Source organism: Pan troglodytes, chromosome 3 (genome assembly GCF_028858775.2).
Source record: "Pan troglodytes isolate AG18354 chromosome 3, NHGRI_mPanTro3-v2.0_pri, whole genome shotgun sequence".
Lineage (NCBI taxonomy): Eukaryota > Metazoa > Chordata > Mammalia > Primates > Hominidae > Pan > Pan troglodytes.
Window position 1 is genome coordinate 47,387,614 of NC_072401.2, and position 20,866 is coordinate 47,408,479.

At 45.9% G+C, this 20,866-nt stretch overlaps 1 protein-coding gene and 1 non-coding gene across 3 annotated transcripts in view; both read left to right on the forward strand.

Annotated features, from left to right (window-relative positions):
* The window catches only part of SCD5 (stearoyl-CoA desaturase 5), a 169,477-nt gene that overhangs the window by 39,565 nt on the left and 109,046 nt on the right, over positions 1 to 20,866 (forward strand). The gene's annotated exons all lie outside the window — the stretch shown is intronic.
* MIR575 (microRNA mir-575) lies at positions 6,095 to 6,187 on the forward strand. The gene has a single exon (NR_035916.3). It is a non-coding gene; the product is annotated as a microRNA mir-575 (primary transcript).

The window sequence follows — 20,866 nt, forward strand, 5'->3', positions numbered from 1 at the left end:
AGGGAGCTTGTCTGAGGGGGAAGTGTAAGTGAAGGGTCATGCTTGACTTCAAAGTTGGTTTAGGGTGAAGCAGAACATCTGACTGCCAAGCTCCCGTTGGTTCCATTTGTTGTTATGGAGGGCCGCTTGTGAAGCTGCCTGGGGCAGGAGCTCTAGGAAGAAAGAGAGGAGGTGCGCTCCCTGCCCTTGGGGAACTGCCCACCTGGTGGGGAAAAAGACGGCCTTCCTCCAGCCTTCAAGATATGCAGTGCTGAGGCCCTGCACCCCGCCAGCTGCCACTGTGGCTGCCGGGAACAAGGGAGCAAGCAGAATGAACTCAATTCCCTGCTGTCATGGAGGCCATATGCTTGTGAAGAACTCACTCAGATAGAAGGCACAGTCAGGCTCAGTCGCAAAAGACAGGTTGAGGGAAGTGCTGGGGCTGTAGAGGAAAGGAACCGTGATGCGTTCTGACCCGAGATGGCCGGGAGCTGAAGAGGGGTGACCAGGGACCCGCGCAGCAGTTGCCGGTGTCAGCCGGGCGCTGGGGCGGAGGCTTGAGTCAGAGTGTGCCTCAGGATTGTAAGGGGATGTGCTTGTTGTTTCGCAGGATTGTAGGGGATGTGCTTGTTGTTTCGCGGGGGAGGTGCCTCTGCTGCTGTGACAGCTGAAGCCAGGCATGAGTGACCCTTTGTGTCATGTGCTGTCAGTGGAGTGAGGCTGTCAGTCCTTCTTTCCTGAGCTCCGCGGGTGCCGGCCCATCTTACAAGTGTCCAGCTGAACACTGATGGGACCCCCAGTAAGGAAGGCCCGCCCTCCCGGCCCATGCTCACAGAGCCTATGTCCCTCACCCGCACCAAAATCCTGTCCCGCTGACCCAAAGCTTATTTCCTAGCATTACAGAGTGGGGTCTCTGAGCAGGAAATGGGTGTTCCGGGTCATATTACGTCCCTCAAATTCATATGTTTAAGTCTTAACATATGAATGTTAAGTTTCTTCCCCAGTTTCTCAGAATATGGCCTTAATGGGAAATAGGGTCTTTATGAGGAAATGAAATTAAAATGATGTCATGAGGGTGGACCCACAGAGTCTCGCTCTGTGGCTCAGGCTGGAATGCAGGGGCACCATCACAGCTCACTGTAGCCTTGAACTCCTAGACTCAAGTGATCCTCCTGCCTCCCAAGTATCTGGGACTACAGGTGTGCACCACCATGCCTGGCTACTTTTTTTTTTGTTTTTGGAGAGACAGGGATCTTGATATATTGCCCAGTCTGGTGTTCAACTCCTGGCCTCAAGTGATCTTCCCATCTTGGCCTCCCAAAGTGTTGGGATTACAGATGTGAGACACTGCACCCCACTGGTTGTAGGGTTCTGTGGGCCTCCCCCTCTCCCAGGAGGTGAACAGCTTGCTCTGGATTCACTGTCATCCTCTGAACGTCTCCAGAGTCCTCCAGATTGTTTCCACTTATTCCTCACAGAGATGCACTCACTAACCCAGTCTCTTGGAAATGGGGTGCAATCACCCCACCAGCTGATCTGTTTTCTGTTGTTTACTTTTTTGACTTCTCCAGAGCAGCCAAATGAACATCATCTTCAAGATTATCTTGGCATAGCCATTAATGGATTCTGCACTGCAAAAGCGTTTGAAGCCAGTGGCCGTACTTTAAAAAAATGCATCCTGTTGGTATTTTTCATTTGTTAGGACTCTCTTTTCCTGAAGTTTATATAGGGCTTAGGATGTTCCAGGTACAAAGCTAAGGACCATATGTTATTTTGTTCATTCTTCACAATACCTCTGATGGAGGTACTAAAATCATCCCCATTTTGCAGACGAGGCTCTACAAGATAAGTGATTTGACCAAGGTCACATGGCCAGTAAGTGCGGGAGCCGGGATGTGTGCCCAGCACTTTCACTCCAGAGTCCTTAACCACCTCACCCACAATAATAGATTTGGGTTTGAATACCAGTGCAGTCACTTACTAGCTGTGTGGCTTCAGGCAGTGTAATTCCCGTCTCTGGATTTTGGTTTCCTCAGCTGTAAAATGCGAATAGAAAGACCTGCCTCACGGGGGCGATTCAATTCAGTTGAATTGAATGCTAGGTACTGAGGGTCTAAAGAGATGAGCCCCACCCTTAAGGCCCAGAGGGTCTCATTGTGTTTGGGTGAGTGTGAAATGCACAGGGCTATGGGAACCCAGGGTGAAGAGCCCTCCTGGGTTCGGGGTCCTGGGAAGCCATCTGAAGGAGATGATGACTAGATCAAGACCTAAAAGACTTTTCCACAGAAGAACCACACAGACAAAGGCATAGAACTTTGCAACAGCAGGATGGAGATGAATTGCAACTCAGTGTAACCAGAGAGTGACGGGAAAGGAAATGGGAGAGGAGAGACTGAAAGCGAGGGTGGAGAGAGGGTGGGGAAGGCTCCTTATGTGTCACACTAAGAAGTTTGGGTTTTCCCTCTGTGGAAGGTGAGGTGCCATGGAAGGGTTTTGAGAATGGGAGTGGGATCACATGTAGTGGCTCACGCCTATAATCCCAGCAGTCTGAGAGGTCAAGGTGGGAGGATTACTTGAGCCCAGGAGGCAGAGGCTGTGGTGAGCCAAGATTGCGCCACAACACTCCAGCCTGGGTGACAGAGGGAGATCCTCTCTCAACAACAACAACAACAGTTTGGTTTCATGTCTTGATATTCAGTGTGGGTGGCTCTATGGAGGATGGATTTGAGGGGGGCAAGACTACAGACAAGGAGACCAAGGAGGGAGATGTTGTGTTGGTTCTAGTGAGAGATGGTGAGGGCTACAAGTAGGAAAGAGCATGGAATGGAGAGGACTTTGAACTTGACAGGTCCTGATAATTGCATGGACGGGGGGAGGGGGGCGGGTGAGGAACAGTCTTAGCTAATGCTGCCTCAGCTTCCCGAGTAACTGGGATTACAGGCGCACACCACCACACCTGGCTAATTTTGTATTTTTAGTAGAGATGGGGTTTCACCATGTTGGCCAGGCTGGTCTTGAACTCCTGACCTCAAGTGATCCACCTGCCTCAGCCTCCCAAAGTGCTGGGATTACAGGCGTGAGCCACCTTGCCCAGCCTAAAGAGGTTTTATAGATAAGAAAGTTGAGGCATAGAGAGGCTAAGTGACTTGGCTGAATGGCACATGGCTAGCAAGTAACCAACTGGGACTCACAGCCGTGTAGTTTAACTCCAGCGCCTGCTCTCATCATCACTGTGCCATGCCTGTCCTGACTGGTCCAGGAGGGCAGGAGAGGGGGTCTCGATGACCCACCATCCCCACCACTGCGGCCACCAGCAGGAATTTTACTTGGGTGACCAAGTGGGTGATGGTGCCATTGACTGATGATTCTAGAAGGGAGTGGAGAGAGATACTGGTTTACATATTACACCTGCTTAGTGTGATGTGCCTGTGGACGCCCAGAGGAGGAAGGTATCTCAGGCTGTGCCCTTCCTCCTGGAGCCTCTTGTCACTGAGCCACAGGGTCTCTACACCAACACTAAATCACTATACTGCTTTCCATTTAGATGACAATTTGATTTAAACAAATTCTGGTGGTGCAGGGTCAAAATTTTTCATAATCTGAAGTGATTTTTCTCTGTTTCCAGTCCACTGACTGGATGGCAGATTAAAATGTGAGGGTTTGACAAAAAAAATTATGGAGTTGTGCCAACCTTTAGTGTTTCAGGCATAAAATTAAATTTAACATGGTATCATGCATTTGAAGACTTGTCATCATAAGGCTGGCCAGACAAATATGATTTAGAGGGTTTGGTTTTGAGAATGAGTAGGAGAAATAAAATATGAAATATGATAATAGTGGAGACTAGACGTATTTTGAAAAACATTACCTGATGGTGTTAAGCCATCCTTTTTGAGCGCGTTGCTTAATGCTGCCTTCTTTTCTGCCTGTTTGACCAAGGGACTCTGAAGTGTTGGACAGGTTCCACTACTGAAATATGCAAATTTAACATTCCCTCTCCCCACATCTACACCACCCCTTTCTTTCTTTCTTTTCTGTTTTTTGAGACAGTCTTGCTCTGTCGCCCAGGCTGGAGTGCAGTGGTGTGATCTCAGCTCACTGCAACCTCCGCCTCCCAGGTTCAAATGATTCCTCTGCCTCAGCCTCCCAAGTAGCTGGAATTACAGGCGTGTGCCACCATGCCTAGTTAATTTTTGTATTTTTAGTAGACACTGGGTTTTGCCATGTTGGCCAGGCTGGTCTCCAACTCCTGGCCTCAGGTGATCTGCCTGCCTCAGCCTCCCAAAGTGCTGGGATTACAGGCATGAGCCACCATGCCTGGCCCCTTTCTTTCATCTCTCCTAATTTTTTCGACATTCTCCTACCCATTTTCTCCTTTCCTGGGCCTTCAATTTGTGCCCACCTCCACCCCCATCCTCACCCCCCATCTTCTTGTTAGCTGCATAGTTTGGTTTGGCTATAGACTTTCCAAGTTCTGAAGGTAAAACTGACATCAAGTTCTTCCCATCTGGTCTACTGAGTGCACCCTGCAACCTTAGCCTAGGCACTTTGGCACCTTCTGTTTTAGCGGCTGTCTCTGTCCATGGTGGGCTTGGTGTCTTGTTGCTTCTGTTCCTCTGAGTGAAGTGTTCAAAGCCTCAGACTCCTGAGGCTCAGCTCTGTGCCCTGGCCTTCGAGGCTTGTCACTTCTGCCGATATAAGAAGTGAAATATAGGTCAGCCTCACAGATCCCAGTGTTAAAAATAAAAGCTTCATCCCCAGGCTCTGCAGGTCTGTAGATTGGCATGGGTTCCCCCACTTTCCAGCAACCACTCTTCTAAATTGCTTCTTGGAGCTTAGTACTGATGCCATCCGCTATGCAAGAGGGAACCTGAAAATAGAAGAGGAGCTGAGATTGTCTCCCTTGGCAAATGCCATTCCAAAATGTGAAGATTGCCTGAATGGAAATTGTAAATAGCAGCACTGAGCAGGTTTCCTCCCTGTCGGGTTAGGAGGGTGGGCTGCTGGTGAGGGGAGGGTGGGTCCTGGGGGGAGCCTGGAAGGAGTCCCTCTCCCTCTTAGGACCACCCAGACCCCCTCCTGTGGCAGCCAAGTGACCACGCACTGAGATTCCTAAGTATTTTGATGAAAGGACTTCTCCTCCCTCTCTCTGCTTTCCCATTCTTAGTCCTTGCATTTGAGCTTTCTCAGAAGATTTAGCTGCTTTTCTGTGATATGAAAACTGAGGAGGTGAAAAGCAGGGCCTTTGAATTTATTTTTAATATCTGCACATTTCTCTCTTCCTGCATTCTCTCACTTTCTTCTCTCCCTTCTCCTTTCTCTTCTGATTTCCCGCTTTCTCTCCCTGCACTGTCATTCCCTTTTGCCCTTCTTAACTCCTGCAAAACGGGGAGATAAGTTTTCCTCCACATAAGAAGCCAGGGCCTCTGAGAAGCTTGTCTTTGAACAGATGCCTCAGCCTTGCCCCTTTCTCAGGTCTCATTTTTCGGGCGAGTCTGTGCTTGACAAGAGACTGCGTTATCTTGTGGGAGGACCCTAAGGAGCCAGGGTACTTGACATTTAAAGCTTTTCATAAACAGTGTCTTCAGTGCTTGGCAAACCTTGAACCCTCCCAGCTGGCAGCAACGAGGCTTTCTCATCAGGACTGGCTCAGCCTCGGATGTGACATTTTCCCAGGGCCTCAAGGAAATGGAATACGCCCTGTCTGCCTTTTAATCCCTCTCAGTTGGATTTTCATAGACTTCTGTCAGGGGGGTATGTGCTGGCTGCTTTTCCTATAAACTGGAGTCAGGGGAAAAGGGGAAGATGGCTGAGGGGGGAGGCAAATATGGATGCATTTAATACACATTTGGCAGGTCAAGCAGAAATATCATTGGTTACATAGTTTTTTGATGCTATCCTCCAGGCCAAATTAAATGACTTCTTTGGGAGTAGAGAAGGGCTTAAAAACAGTGATTTGGGTGACCCCCTATGAACATTCTTACCTGAAACCCTTCCCCACAGGTGACTCAGCCCACAAAGAGCCACACTCCTGGCAGATGTGGGAAATGGACACTATCACTGTCAGAGTCCACCCGCGTGAAGGACTCTGGGGCGCACTGCTTTGTGCCTTTAAATTCAGCCCTGCCACTGGCTTATGTCATGACCTTGGGCTACTCAGGCTGTCTGCACAATGAGCCAGTTGGACAGGAGCAGTGCCACTCAACTCTGGCCATACACAGAACCCCCCACCCCCACCCCAGGGAGCTTTTAACACACATAGCCATCTAGAGAATGTGGATTAATTTGGTCTCAGGTGAGGCTTGGGTGGCTGTAAAAGCTCCCCAGGTAACTCTCACATGAAGTAGGTGAGACATGCTCCCTAGACACATGTCTCTCAAACTGGAATGTGCACAGGAATCACATAGGATCTTGCTAAAATGCAGACTCCAGTCCTGTGGTTTTCAGTGGGGCTGGGGATTCTTCTCTTCCCGTGTGCTCCTGGGCAAAGCTGATGGTGTGGGTCCCCAGAACACACTCTGCACAGCCAAAGCCTGGATGGTCTTTAAGGTCCCTGCAGTTCCTTACTGAGTTTTCTTGGTGAGGAGAGGGCAGGGAATTAAGTAAAAGATATATTTTAATGGTAGCAAAGAGGACCTCCCTTTTATCACTGGGGTAAAGTCATGTCATTTTTGGGAAAATGTGATGCAGTATTTGGTGGGTAGGATTCAATTTGTATCCATTTTCAACACTGGAGTAGGTTTATTTAGGGGGAAAAAGGGAAACAGATGTAGCTGTGTGTGTGAAGAATGGGGAAGAGAGAGAAGCGCGAAAGACCTGAGTGGATGTGTGTGTGCTCACAGGGCGAGGATTCCATGCAAACAAATACATAGGCTTCTCCAGGTCCAGTTTTGGTGAGGGGACAGGAAAAGGGGCAGATATTGTTCAGCTTGGATTTAAGGTGAAGATCATGCTCCCTGGAACAACCCAAAGGCTGGAAGATTCCATCTCCTCAGCCCCATCTCTTTCTGGTGCTAAGCAGCCATTTGTTCCAATTATCCTTGAATTATAGTGACAGCTTTTGGTTTATGCAGGCCTTCAAATCATCCTAACCTAGTAGAAGAAGTAAAATGATGCTTTTATTGACCAGAACATTTCAGCTGGCTGGTTTTAAAAGACTCTCTTCTTCCCACCTATTCCCGCGTCCCCGTGCTTCCACCTCACTAAGAGCCACAGACACCATTTTGGAGTGTCAAGATCTTGCCTGATTTTGCATATATATATATATATATAAAATTTTTTAAAATTCAAGGTCAACCTTGAGAGATATTGCTTGTATTCTGCCTTCTGTTTTCCCTAATCCTTATAGAACTACAAATTCCCATACATGAGCAGATTCTCCTGGTTTAAAATTATATTTAACTAAAGTTAAATACTTCAGGCCTTGTGATAGTGATTCTCCTGCCCACAGACTTATGGGGATTTCTTTTGCTTTAAAGCAGGTCTTTAACAGGGCAGTATTTCTTGCTAAAATCCACAATCCAGGGTTTTGTCACTGTTCTATTTTTAGAAATTCTTCCAATTTGTAGTCTAAAGGAGAGGAGTGTTTTTCTAACAAAGATATTTTCCAATCTAGAGAAAAGAGGCTGGGCGTGGTGGCTCACGCCTGTAATCCCAGCACTTTGGGAGGCCGAAACTGGCAGATCACAAGGTCAGGAGATCAAGACCAGCCTGGCCAACATGGTGAAACCCCATCTCTTCTAAAAATACAAAAATCAGCTTGGCGTAGTGGCGTGTGCCTGTAATCCCAGCTACTCGGTAGGCTGAGGCAGGAGAATTGCTTGAACCAGGGAGTCAAAGGTTGCAGTGAGCGGAGATTGCACCAGTGCACTCCAGCCTGGTGACAGAGCAAGACTCCGTCTCGAAAAAATAACTAACTAACTAAATAAAATAAAAGTAAAAGATTCAAAAGATTTTAAAGTTATTAATCCTTGTGCTCTGAAACAGACATTTATAACTTTAAAACAGCATATATAGGGACCTTACCTCCCTGACTGATGTACATAGGATTTGGCTTTTCTCAGTCCTAAGAGATTTAAAGATTTAGTGAAACATAAAGAACATATTTTAAGCAATATCAATATGCAGGCCCAATGTAAATGTCCCCATGAATGTCGAATGCAAGTAGTTAGTCCTCAAACTCCTCTTCTCTTAGCCGGGTGTGGTGGTGCATGCCTGTAGTCCCAGCTACTAAGGAGGCTGATGTGGGAGGATTGCTTGAGGCCAGGAGTTAGAGGCTGCAGTGAGCTATGATCACGCCACTGCACTCCAGCCTGAGCGACAGAGTGAGACTCTGTCTCTAAAATACAAGTTAAATGAAAAACTCCTGTTCTGTGTCACACATTTGTTGATTTTGCTCATTTATTTATTCCACCGATACTTATTATGGGCTTATTGTATGCTTTATGATGGGTTTACACAGCTCTTTGTGAAGCCCTGAAGATACCATGGAAAACAAAAACAGACCTTGTTCTCATGAAATTTGAAGACTGGGGAGGAAGACATAGTCACAGAGGTTAATATGTAAGTGCTGTGAGAGGAGGGAACACAGATCTAAGAGCATATAACCAAGAAACCAGCCTAGCCTGGGCTGACTTGCTGAATGTTTCACTAGTTGGGGAACTCTGGGAAAGATAAGTTCTTTGGCATTTGCTGCCCAAGGTTTAGAGGAACTCTGTGCTAGAGAACCCTTGGCAAACAACTTCACTTTGGCCTTAAACATGAGATTCACTACATGTAAAATGGACTTCTGAGCCCTCCCTACCTGTCCACCTAGCAGACCGTTTAGTCAGAGCTTCCTCTTCTCCAACAGTGCTTTCTTTTAAACAGACATAATGAACTGCCTTTTGGTTTCACGACTTTTTTTTTTTTTTTTGCTACAAGCAGCTCTCTTGTGGCTGGCAAAAGTAAAGCCGTATTCTCAAGGACTCAAAAGACTCTCCATGGCTTCCCTGGATCTTGAAGAACATTTTTTCTCGAAGTAATTTTATTAGCCTGGGTGAACACTTGCAGTCAGCGTCACCATTACATTCTTAATCTTTACAAAGTGTGCTTATTTGCTTCTAATTTTGAATATCTTTTTATTCCCTTTACTTCTTGCATGTGTGAAGAAGTAATTGTTACACAGATGTTTTGGAGATAGTGTTTGGTCCTGTGTTACTCCTGCAGGGTGTAGGTAGCTCCTCCTTCTTCTCAGTCTGTCGACTCAGCTACTTTAAACACAGAGGATGGGGAGATGGATCTCAAAGTTATCAGTGTGGAAGACCATGTCTGTAAGTGCCCTGGCCCTCCCAATGGCCATCCCATGCCAACTCTGGCTCTCAGCCACCTTACTTGATAATATTAATGAAAGCAAATATTTTTGTGGGCAGACTGTGTGCGATCCATTGAGTTGTGTACTTTATGGACTATTTTGTGTAATCCCCACTACAATTGTTCACAGTAAATCCTCTTAATATTCCCACTTTTCCAGATAAGGAAATCAAGGCACAGGGAAGTAACTTGCTACAGTTATACAGCTAATAAACGTAGAGCTGGGATTTGAACCCATGAAGTCTGATTCCAGAGTTCCTACTCTTAGCCACTATACTTAACATTGCCTCTGAAATAAATATAATATGTGCTTGGAATATAAAGCCCAGTCATTTCAGATAAATAACTCCCAAATCAGCATGAGACTAAAGTTGACAGCTTTAAACAGCATATAGTTCTTTAATGACTTCTAAAGCAATGATTTCTAATGTGTTAGTATCACAACTGTCCTTCAACATGAATCTGTGAAATAGTTGGATGATTTAGAGTGAAGTTGTATAATGTTGGTATTTGAGACTATTTCTCTGAGTCTAGTTTCACGATATGGTTTCTGTCCACCAAGTGGGATGTGTGTTTTTGTAATATGAAGACACTGAGCTGTTTCTAAGAAGGAAACATTGCCTGTTTGGCCCAACTTGTGTTGTTATTTACTTTTCTATTTATGTAAATGTTTTACTTTCTTAAAGGAGTGAAGGATGTGCCATCCCAAAATATCCCAAATTGGTATATTCATTATTTTGATCTAAAAACATTGGAGAAATTGTAGTTTTAAGAGAAGCCTAGCTGGCCTGTATTTTCCTGCCTGTAGCAAGCCATAAAGATTCTTTTGGAAGGGGTGCTTTTTCCCTACCAGGGTGAGAGACTATTCCTTATCACCCGGGACTGGGATTTGGTGTTGCAACAGGCCTGAATAAATAGACTTTCTGAAGTAACCACTATATTCCACTAGCTTTACACCCTCCATATATCTCCTAGCGACTCCCTAGAGTTTACTGTCTATCCAGAGCCCCTTGTCATTTCTTCACAAATTTATCATTCTTTGTCTCAGAAGTACAAAACTAGCTTGCCTTGGCCACTTCTTTGAACTTTGCTGTCTTGTGAAGAGCCTCATGTACAAGTAAAACTAATAAAAACTTGCATGCTTTTCTCGTTAACCTGCCCTGTGTCAGGCTTGTTCCTAGACCTAGCCGAATTGCCCCCATAAGAGCTCAGGGGAGGCGGAGGTGATCTTTTCCTCCCACACAGTAGACTGTAAACTGCTTGAAAATGGTGTCATTTAGTGACTCATGCACTGTAGAGAAGAATACTTATTGGTGATGGTGGTGACGAAGATAGAGCCACTGCTGTCTCTTTCCCCTGGCCTTTTCCACTGAAGTTCAGAGTACATTACTGGATGCCCCACTAAACTGGACCAGTTCTGCAGTCTACTGATAAATGCAGCAAATTGCATTCTTTGTTTCTCCCCATTTTGTTTTCTTCTTCCCCTAACCTCAGTAAACTCACTTGTACCATTTCTTGGGCCTCAGGGTAGGTTAGGACCATCCATAGTGGGTAACCATCTGCAGACTTAAGAACATACTCTTTAATTCCACTTTTCTGGAGTAATAAAGATGCTTTGCAACTTTTTTGCCCTTGTGCCTCAGGGATTGCAGCAGATGTGTTAAGTCTCAGCTGGGCAGGTGTTAAGACTAAACACCATTGCCCATTGATTATTTAAACTTAACATTTAAATTCCTGGCATGCTTGGCTTGGCTAAGTAGAAATAGACACAGCTGAATATGACGTCCTCATCCAGCTGGTCCAAAGAAACACTGGGTAGAAATAATGAAGGTTCTTTTGAGTGTCCCCTCCCCCTCCTCTCCCCCATGCCCTGTGCTTGCTCAAAGTCAAGGCATGCCTAGGCCTGAGCCTATCAATTCTCCCAGGGGCCAGTGTTTCCCTCTTGTTTCTGGACAGTGGATGGGCCCTTTTCATCGTTTCCCTTTCCCTGCTTTGACTCTGTCTAGATTCTAGTTCCCATTTAAGACTTGAAATTAATTCTTTCTCTTTTAGGTTAAAGTGGGCTCAAGGAACTGATTAAATTCCTCCCAGCCCTAAGTCCTCTGCTCTTCTGTGGGACTACTGCTTCATACAGCAACATGAACAAAAGCTTTCACTTAAATCCCCAAGTAATTCATTTTTTTCCTCAGCAGTAATCTTCCTGCCTTCCACAATTGATTGAATTTGTCCTTTTTGAGAATAGCTCAACTGTGGTCTCAAAGATCAGCTCTTCCTCTCTCTCTTCCTGATTCCATAGGTCTGAATTGCAGCCTTTCTGTGGCTGCTGGTTTCCTTGTTTTAACCCTACTATTCCAAGCTTTTGCCCCCTATGGTTCTTGTTTTCTCCTAGTGCCAGTGGCAGGAATGAAGTACCATAGGAAATCCTTTTATAGAAAGAGAGGTGCAAAGACACTTGGCCAATGGCGTATTGATGGCTGCCTGGTCTGCTGATTGTAATCCATAATGTTTGCAATTATAGGAAGCCTTGCAAGGGCTGGCATAACAAAAATGACAGCTGGTATCTATTTGATCACTTACTGTGTGCCAGCCACAATTTTAAATACCTTAATAAACATCTCATTTAATCTTCACAAAATCCTGTGAGGAAGCTACTGTTATCACCCCCATTTTATATAAGAGAAACGTAAGTGAGGTTTGGAGAAGTTAAGTAGTTAACATGTGGTAGAGCTGGAATTTAGACCCAATGGGTCTTGTTCTAAAACCTTTGTAGCAGTGGGTAAGAGAGAGGGAAGAGCTTTGGAGCCAGGGAGTCTGTGTGAGCTCTGGCTCTAACATTTATTAGCTGTGAGACTCAGGCAGGCTTTAACCTTCCCAAGTGCCAGTTTCCTCATTTGCATTTCTAATGAATATCATCTATCCCTCAGAGTGATTGTAATAAGTATGGTTATAAAGTGCTTAGCACAGTGCCTGGTACGTAGTAGGTGCTCAATATACATATTTATAGTAATATTGAAATGGGGGAGTTCCCTTTCCCCCTCGCCGGGAGTGTGACAGGAGTGATGGACAGGAAGATGGATGGGGAGCCAGAAACAGGGGATGGAGTGGGAGGTCGTCTTTCTTGGGGGCAGGTTGCCCAGACTTTTCTCTAACTGCCCCCAACCTGTGTCTATTCCACTGTTGCTGGTCTGTGGGTGTGTTCCCCCCTCCCCCCTTCCCCCTTCCCCCTTCCCCCTGACGCCCTTGTGTCTGTGTCCACTTAAGGTCTCGGGTTTATATGGTAACAGGATTGGGGGTGTGGTAGGCCAGAGGGGTCTTGGAAAATGCAACCTTTGAGTGTAGAAGTGGGAGTGCATATTCTCGCTTGGGTCCATGGGCGCAGGACCAAGGGTGGAGCCCTTGCCAGGGACCCCGCTCTTCTCTACTCAGCACCTCCCTTGCTCTTTCCCGTATCAATGTTAGTTCTGCTTGGATATTGACTCTTTCCATTTACTCTATCATGTCTTCTTCAAATGTCTTCAAAACTTTTGGTCTCTTGCCTTTACCTTGTCAGTCACCTTTTGTTTGTCCAGACTTCTGTGGAATAGAGAAAAATATATGAAGGAAGGGCTTGTGGTATGGAATGCAATAATCAATTGGTACAGCTGATATGCTTCAAGAAATTAAGACAAGAACCTGATTGATCTGAAGAGAGAAAATTCAGGTTTAACTAGAGCATAAAAATATGTCATCATGGTCTCAGATGAAAGCCAAAGAGAGAAAAAAGGGCAAAGTGTACATCAGACAATGAGAATTCTCTCCAGGAAAGACACATTTATGGAGTCTCATCTCATCAAAAACACTTTTCCTCTTAATTGGCTGAAAACCACTCCTCAGCCTAAGAGAGCTCTAGCCTGGTCATCTGGGATGTCCCTTTGAGTATTTTCCTCTGGTTCCCATTTTCCTGCAATCTGGTATTGCTTCCATAGTTTTCTAATTCAGTGATAATGGAAACGATTCAGTCCCCCACTTTCTCTCCGGTACTGCTCAGCATGTGTGACTCCAGTTACCATAGGATCTCAGTTCTGGTATTTTGGACTGTGGGTAACAGTTTCATAAAGCAATTTTTAAGAAAAATGAAAACTCGTATAGCACTTATTGTGAGCCAGGCACTGCTCTATGCCCTTTATAGATATTAAGTCATTTAATTTTTAGAACAACCTAGTAGACAGGTACTATACTTTTTGCCATTTTGCAAAACAAAGAAACTGAAGCATAGAGAGATTCAATAACTTGCCCAAGGTGATATGGCCAGTATTTGGCAAAGTGAGAATTTGACTCTACTTAGCCCGCATTTAGTGTCTAGCCTCTTAACCACCACTCTGTACTGCCTCTTACCTACCTCAGTGATATGCAGTATTATCTGATACTTTCCATTTGAGTCCATACTCTATACTTTTAATTTTAAAAATGGTATCTGGGTGTGATTCATGAAATGATCTCACCACTTTATAATGGGTACCAACACAAAGTTTAAAAATCATTGGGCAGGGGTGGGAGGAGAGAGGATTGGGAAGAATAGCTAATGGGTGCTGGTCTTAATACTTAGGTGATGATCTGTGCAGCAAACCACCATGGCACACATTTTAACTATGTAACAAACCTGCACATCCTGCACATGTACCCCTGAACTTAAAGTCGGGAAAAAACAAACAAACATTGGGTTAGACCCTCTCTGTTGTGAGATGGACACATCAGCCTGCCTTTGCCTGGTGCCTGAAACATTCCATTCATGTCTCTCCTTGTTCTGAGCCGTGCTCACCCAGCAAGTCAGTGCTTAGGATTTGGCCTTCCACTGAGGTCTGCCTGCAGGGAAATAATGTATTGGTTACGTGGACTTTTGAGTCTCCCCATGAATTAGAAAACCATCTCTCTGGTTTAGGCTGTGAGGCTAGATAATGTGAATCTGTCCCCAAGAAATGGGTTCTTGAGAAATGTAGTCACCGGATCAGACATCAGTGCCAGCGAGGCTGAGGACTGTGAGGACCTTGAAGATTTTTGTCAAGGTCCACCCTGTGACATCTTTTGTTGGATAGCTTGCAAGATTTCTTCCTGGGGTGGTGAATCCTAGCCCTGAGGACTGACTGTGGGAACATGATTTAAATGACTACAGCACTTAGCACTTTTTCCATAGCCAGAAATAGGGCTCAATACCCCTGTTTTTTCTCCCTGTCCTCATTTACTCACATATCTTTCTACAGAAAAGAAAATGATGTTACTTTCCCACCTCAGCTTTATTATACTGCATGAATAAATGCAACACATCACCTCCAAATAATTGATTGAAATGCAATCCCTTTCCCTCTCACTCCACCCAGTCTCTCTCCTAAGATGGTATCTAGTGGGGCCATGTCTTCATGCATTATGCATCTCTATGATTATGCATTAACTTCTCGAAGACTAGCAAGTGATACCTAAATTCTTCAAGCATGTTATTTATGCTAAATAATTAATTACATCTTTTATTTATAAAAATTTACTTGCTGGAAGTTCAGACATAAGTTCTGCCAACCCATCTTCTCTATTAGATTTCAACTTCCCGGCATGAAGTCTGAAAACTCACCTACAGATTTCAGTCTTTGAAAGCCCTTAGGCAGGCAGCCAGCATGAAGTTGGGTATTCCAGACAAGTGAGACTGGCTTTAAGCCAACAGATACCTGTACTGACCTCTTCCCACGGTCGTGGGGATACAGCTTGCCAAGGCCTTAAGTGCCTGGGGAAACCTATTTCCAACTTTAATGCATTAGTAACTGCTGTGTCCTAAATGATGAGCAGTTAGGGACTTTTTGTACCTGAGTAAATGTAATCAGGTGATTGGAGAAGTTGTTAAACCCACCTAGTTTGTATGAGTGGGAGGATAATATAAGTAAAAAGAAATATGGGTAACCGTCTGGGGAACAGACTGCATGATCAAAACATTTTGTTTTGTCTTTTAAAACATATTTGGGAGAAATTGTAAACAGACAAAATAAATGTAACTATCATGGTCAACAAATACAATTATTGATGTAATCAAGAGATAACTTTTTTCAGCCAGGCGCCATGGCTCACACCTGTAATCCCAGCAATTTGGGAGGCTGAGGCAGGTGGATCTGTTGAGCTTAGAACTTTGAGACCAGCCTGGGCAACATGGAGAGACCCCATCTTTACTAAAAATAGAAAAATTATCCAGGTGTGGTGGTGCGTGCCTGTAGTCCCAGCTACTCAGGAGGCTGAAGTGGAAAGATGGCTTGAACCTGGGAGGGTTGCAGTGAGCCGAGATTGTGCCACTGCAACCCAGCGTGGGTCATAGAGCCAGACCTTGTCTCAACAGTGACAACAACAACAAAGAAGTTAGTGGCCGGGTGTGGTCATGCCTGTAATCTCAGCACTTTGGGAGACCAAGGCGGTGGGGATTGCTTGAGGCTAGGAGTTCAAGACTAGCCTGGGCAACATAGTGAGACCCTGTCTCTACATAAAAATTAAAAAATTAGCCAGGCATGGTGGCACGTGCCTGTAGTCCCAGCTACTTGGGAGGCTGAGGTGGGAGGGTCGCTCAAGCCTGGGAGGTAGAAGTTGCAGTGAGCCCGTGATTGCACCACTGCACTCCAGCCTGGGTGACAGATTGAGGCATATCTAAAAAAATTAAAAATATATATATATAAATAAAACTTTTTTCCTGTTGCCCTTTTATACTTTAATAGGCTGAAGTGCAGTGGCATAATCACAGCTCACTGCAGCCTTGACCTCCTGGGCTCAAGAGATCCTCCTGCCTCACCCTCCTGAGTAGCTGGGACTACAGGTATGAGCCACTATACCCCACTAATTTTTGTTTTTTATTTTTTGTAGATACGGGCGTCTCACTGTGTTGCCCAGGCTGGTCTTGAATTCCTGACTTCAAGCAGTCCTCCCACCTCGGCCTCCCAAAGTGCTGGGATTGCAGGTGTGAGCCACTGAGCCTGGCTCAACTCATTTTTAGGAAATAGACTATCGTCCTGTCACTCTAAGTTACAAGCTCTGTCTCAATTCAGAAATTAGAATGACCAGCCCAAGCTGATAATCGAACCTTTGAACTTGATTTAATGTTTATCATCCCCTTTCTCATCTCAGGCCTGGATCCAACTGGGAGTCTCAGTGGGAAGGGCTGGGGGCTAGGTGGGAGCCTCTCTGTAGCTTCTCTCTGTCTACGCGTCTTTCTCTCCTTACACATTCTCCGTGTGCTAGCTAGTTTCTGAATCCCCAGGACTGGGTGGGTAATTAGGGAGTTAGGGATAAGGGAATTGGAAAGGTTGTTTTCCAGTCCCTGAGCCCGGCCAGTGTTTGACATGTTGGACATTGTGGTGGGCTCTTCAGAGACCCGCATCATTGGTGAGCTCTCTCCTGTAATTGTCTGGACATATAAAGATGCATTGTTTTTTTGGAGACAGAATCTCACTGGAGTGCAGTGGCACAATCTCAGCTCACGGCAACCTCCACCTCTCAGGTTCAAGCGATTCTCATGCCTCAGCCACCTGAGTAGCTGGGATTACAGGCATGAGCCACCACGCCCAGCTAATTTTTGTATTTTTAGTAGAAACGGAGTTTTGCCATGTTGGCCAGGCTGGTCTCGAACTCCTGGCCTCAAGTGATCCACCCACCTCGGCCTCCCAAAGTGCTGGGATTACAGGTGTGAGGCACCATGCCCGGCCAGAAAGATGCATCTTTATTTCAGGTGTTATCTGGGGATTTATTTATTCCAAGACCCCAGCAATCCTGTGCCCACCTCTAGTTTCTTGCTGCTGGGGTCTCTCTGCCTCTCCAGTAGGTGGCCCTGTGAGACAGGACCCAGTCAGACCTCACACCAGCTCTCTCTTCTGAGTGGCCACGTTTGGTCCCCAGGGCACACTCTACTCAGGAAAACCCAGAAAGGCAGACTAGCTCCTGCATGCCCCTCTAGCCGCTGTCATGGCCCACTCTGGGTGTCACAGGCATGCCTCTGGGACCTGAATGTCTGCTGGTTCCAGCTGTAGTGAAACTACTTTAAAGCTCCCCAAGTGGTCCACACAAGCTAACCTGACTGGGCTTGGAATGAAGAAGATACAACTCTTGCCCATCTTTCTTTTTTTTTTTTTTTTGAGATGGACTCTCTTCTGTCATCCAGGCTGGAGTGCAGTGGTGCGATCTCGGCTCACTGCAAGCTCCACCTCCCGGGTTCACGCCATTCTCCTGCCTCAGCCTCCTGAGTCGCTGGGACTCCAGGCGTGCCCATCTTTCTTTGGGGGATTTTAAGGGGGACACTACAGCTCATTAACAGCTCCCCCAACAAAAGCTCTTCACCTATCTGCCCACTCCCCCCCCCCCCGCCCACTCTGACCCCTTTTCATATCCTTGATCTGGAGGAGGCATCCAAGAGTGACGGAGCCAGGTCTCAGTAATTTCCTTTGTGAATTCCGTGTAAGGGGGTCTGTTTCACAGTCATGTAGGTATCTGATATCTATCATATTGGTGCCTCAATTAAAATGGAGGCAGAAAGAGCCCTATTCTAATATCTCATTCCATAAACAATAGAGACAAAGGCAAAAGTGTGTGTTTTAGTTCTCTATTGCTGCCTACCAGCCAGAAATGGAGTGGTTTAAAACAACATTGATAGACTATTTCTCATGATTCTTTGCTGGCTGGTCAGTTCCTCTGCTGGTCTCACCTGGGCTGGCTCGTGCAGCTGCCGTCACTCACACAGCTGGTGGTTGGCACTGACTGTTGGTTGGGCGCCTTGGTTTTCTTTCTCATGGCTTCTCATTCCCTGGTAGGTGACAATGGTTTCCTTTCAGAACAAGCATGGCAGTGTTTCGAGGGACCAAAGTGCAAGCTCCAAGGCCTCTCAAGGCCCAGGCTCTGAAAGTCACACAGCATCACTTTCATACATTCTATTGACCAAACAAAACCACAAGACCAGCCTAGATATAAGAAGTGGGAAAAGAGGCTGGGCGCAGTGGTTCATGCCTGTAATCCCAGCACTTTGGGAGCTGAGGCGGGCAGATTGCTTGGGCCCAGGAGTTTGAGACCAGCCTAGGCAACATGGCAAAACTCTGTCTCTACGAAAAAAAAAAAAAAAAATTAGCTGGCACACACCTGTAGTCCCAGCTACTTGGGAGGCTGAGGTGGGAGGATCACTTGGGCCTGGGGCCTAGAAGGCAGAGGCTGCAGTGAGCTGTGATTGCACCACTGCACTCCAGCCTGGGTGACAGAGCGAGACCCTGTCTCAAAAGAAAAAAAAAAAAAAGAATTGGGAAAAGAGACTCCACCTTAGTCTTAGTCTTTCACCCTCCCCTATAGTTTCTAACACAGAATTCTGCCTCTGTCATTTCTGGTTCTAGACTTTTTCTGAGCAGATTTGGGGTAAAGGATTAGGGGAAGAATTAAAAGTTATCTCCACATTGGTTTACATTTTGCTTACATTTGGAAGGGTAGAAGGAAGAGAAAAGAAAGATTCAGAAGTTGAGAGGAGGGAGGAGAGAAAGTAGAGCCAACTGTGGCTGACCTTGGAAAAGCACTGCAGGGGATAGACCACAGATTGGGAACTGGGAGTCCTTGGTTTAGAGAATAGGGTTCCAGGCCAGGCAGGTGCTTTCATTAATGAAGTTATCGGTAAGTCAATATGTCTGTCTGAGTTGGATGAATGATACCCTCCAAAGCTTATTGTGAAAATGAACTTCACTATAGATTGGATTCCCCCTTGGGGCCTGGCTAAAGCCACACTATGAGATGTTAGCCTGATACTGGCTCCATAATACCCAAACCCAGCCTGAGATCCTCCCCATCCACCTGCCCCAGTGGACAAACCTTGCACTCCCATCCTTTCTCCCCTCTGACTTTTGTGCTCCTAGGGAAGGTGATCAACAGCAAGGCAAGGTGCTGGGTGCTGGCAAAACAACCTCGCCTTCAGGTTCCAGGTTTCTGAAAGAGGTGAATGACAGAAGAGGGAATCAAGTTGATTATTTCCTCCATGTCTCCGCTCTACTTTGGGCGCTACATTCAAAGCTCAGGTTTTTCATTTTAAAAATAATTGCTAAAGTCCTTAGGGGGTAGATGCTTTATGTGTGCTTATCTCGAGTTTAAGTTGAAAGGACCTGTGTTTCCCATCAGATGCCCCCAGCAGGAATGGCATTGGAGGCTGGTGATATTTGAAGGGCAGGTCAGATTGCTGAGACATGAAGTGGCTGGGCTGGTGTTGAGCCGACACAGGTGAGCAGGCTCAGGCTGCAGATTGTTGAAGCAGATAAGCAAGCGATGGGGATGGAGAGGGGTCGGGACCTGCACTCGCCTTAGATTTTAAACACATCAAGTCCATGGAAGAATTTATTTTCTACTTTCAGAGAACAGATACATGCCTCTCTTTAAGAGAATATGCTGTGCTAAAAAAATTATCAAGTTTTCATCGTGGCTTTTCACGATCAACATGGCTAAGCAGAAGCCTGTCCAGCTGCATCTAACTCTACGTGCTTCCTAAATTACCCTGTAATCCTCTTGTCCTCTTCCAAGCCTTGGCCGATCTGAATCATAGTGCATTTCTTTCAGCACACACATGGCAATAGATACTTTAGAGCATCGTTGGGGTGAGTTTTGTGTGCGTGAATGCCTGTGCCCTGGCCTGGGCCACCACCGCACACAACCAGCAGGCGGAGTGTGGCTCTACCAGCCACGACCTCCCTCCAGGGCAGTGCGGGGAGGCCACCGGCAGGGGGTGCTGCACCCACACTGCTGGCACCAGTACGTGGGCATTACCAGGCTTCATAAATTGCTGGAAATTTAAAGCTGGAGGGGATGTTAGAAACTGTATCATCCACTGGTTTCCATTCGCTCGTGAGGAACCCATGATCCCGAGAGTTGAGTTTGTGGTGGAAATGGAGTTAAAATAGAGCCCTCTCCACTTCCAGGCCAGGACCTCCACCTTTCACATCCCCACTGCCTTCCCCTGGCATGACTACAAATGTCTTACCAGTGTTGAGAGGGAAATGATTTGCGTGTAGAAGAATCAGCAAGGACAAGAACAGGTACTTAGTGCTATTTGCCTGGGAAATTGCAGATTGAGGCTTTTTGCATTTGGCCCCAAAGTCACAGTCAACCCGAAACTAGTAGGGGTAAGATTATTATTTTTTAGTGATTATATTTAAAAATAGCACACTTGTGGAAAAAATTACAATTTGCTACAAATCATCAAAACATTTGCCCATCCTCTGAGAGGCCATATGTTGTAGTGTCAGTCCTCACCTCTGTTATTACTAGCTGGGTGATCTTGGCCAAATTTCTAAACTCCATTTTGCCTCATCTGTAAAATGGGGTTGGTGAAGATTAAATGAGATAAGACATAGACAGTGCTTTTTAGGGTCACAGCATATCCTAAGTACTCAACAAGTGCCAACTGTAATAATAATGGGAGCCATTTGGCATCTATAACTTGGAACTGCTATGTAGCTGTATCTACTACAGTGGAGAAATGTTCCCTCTCACCAGTTGGATATGTAGCTGTTGGGTGTAGCTTCTC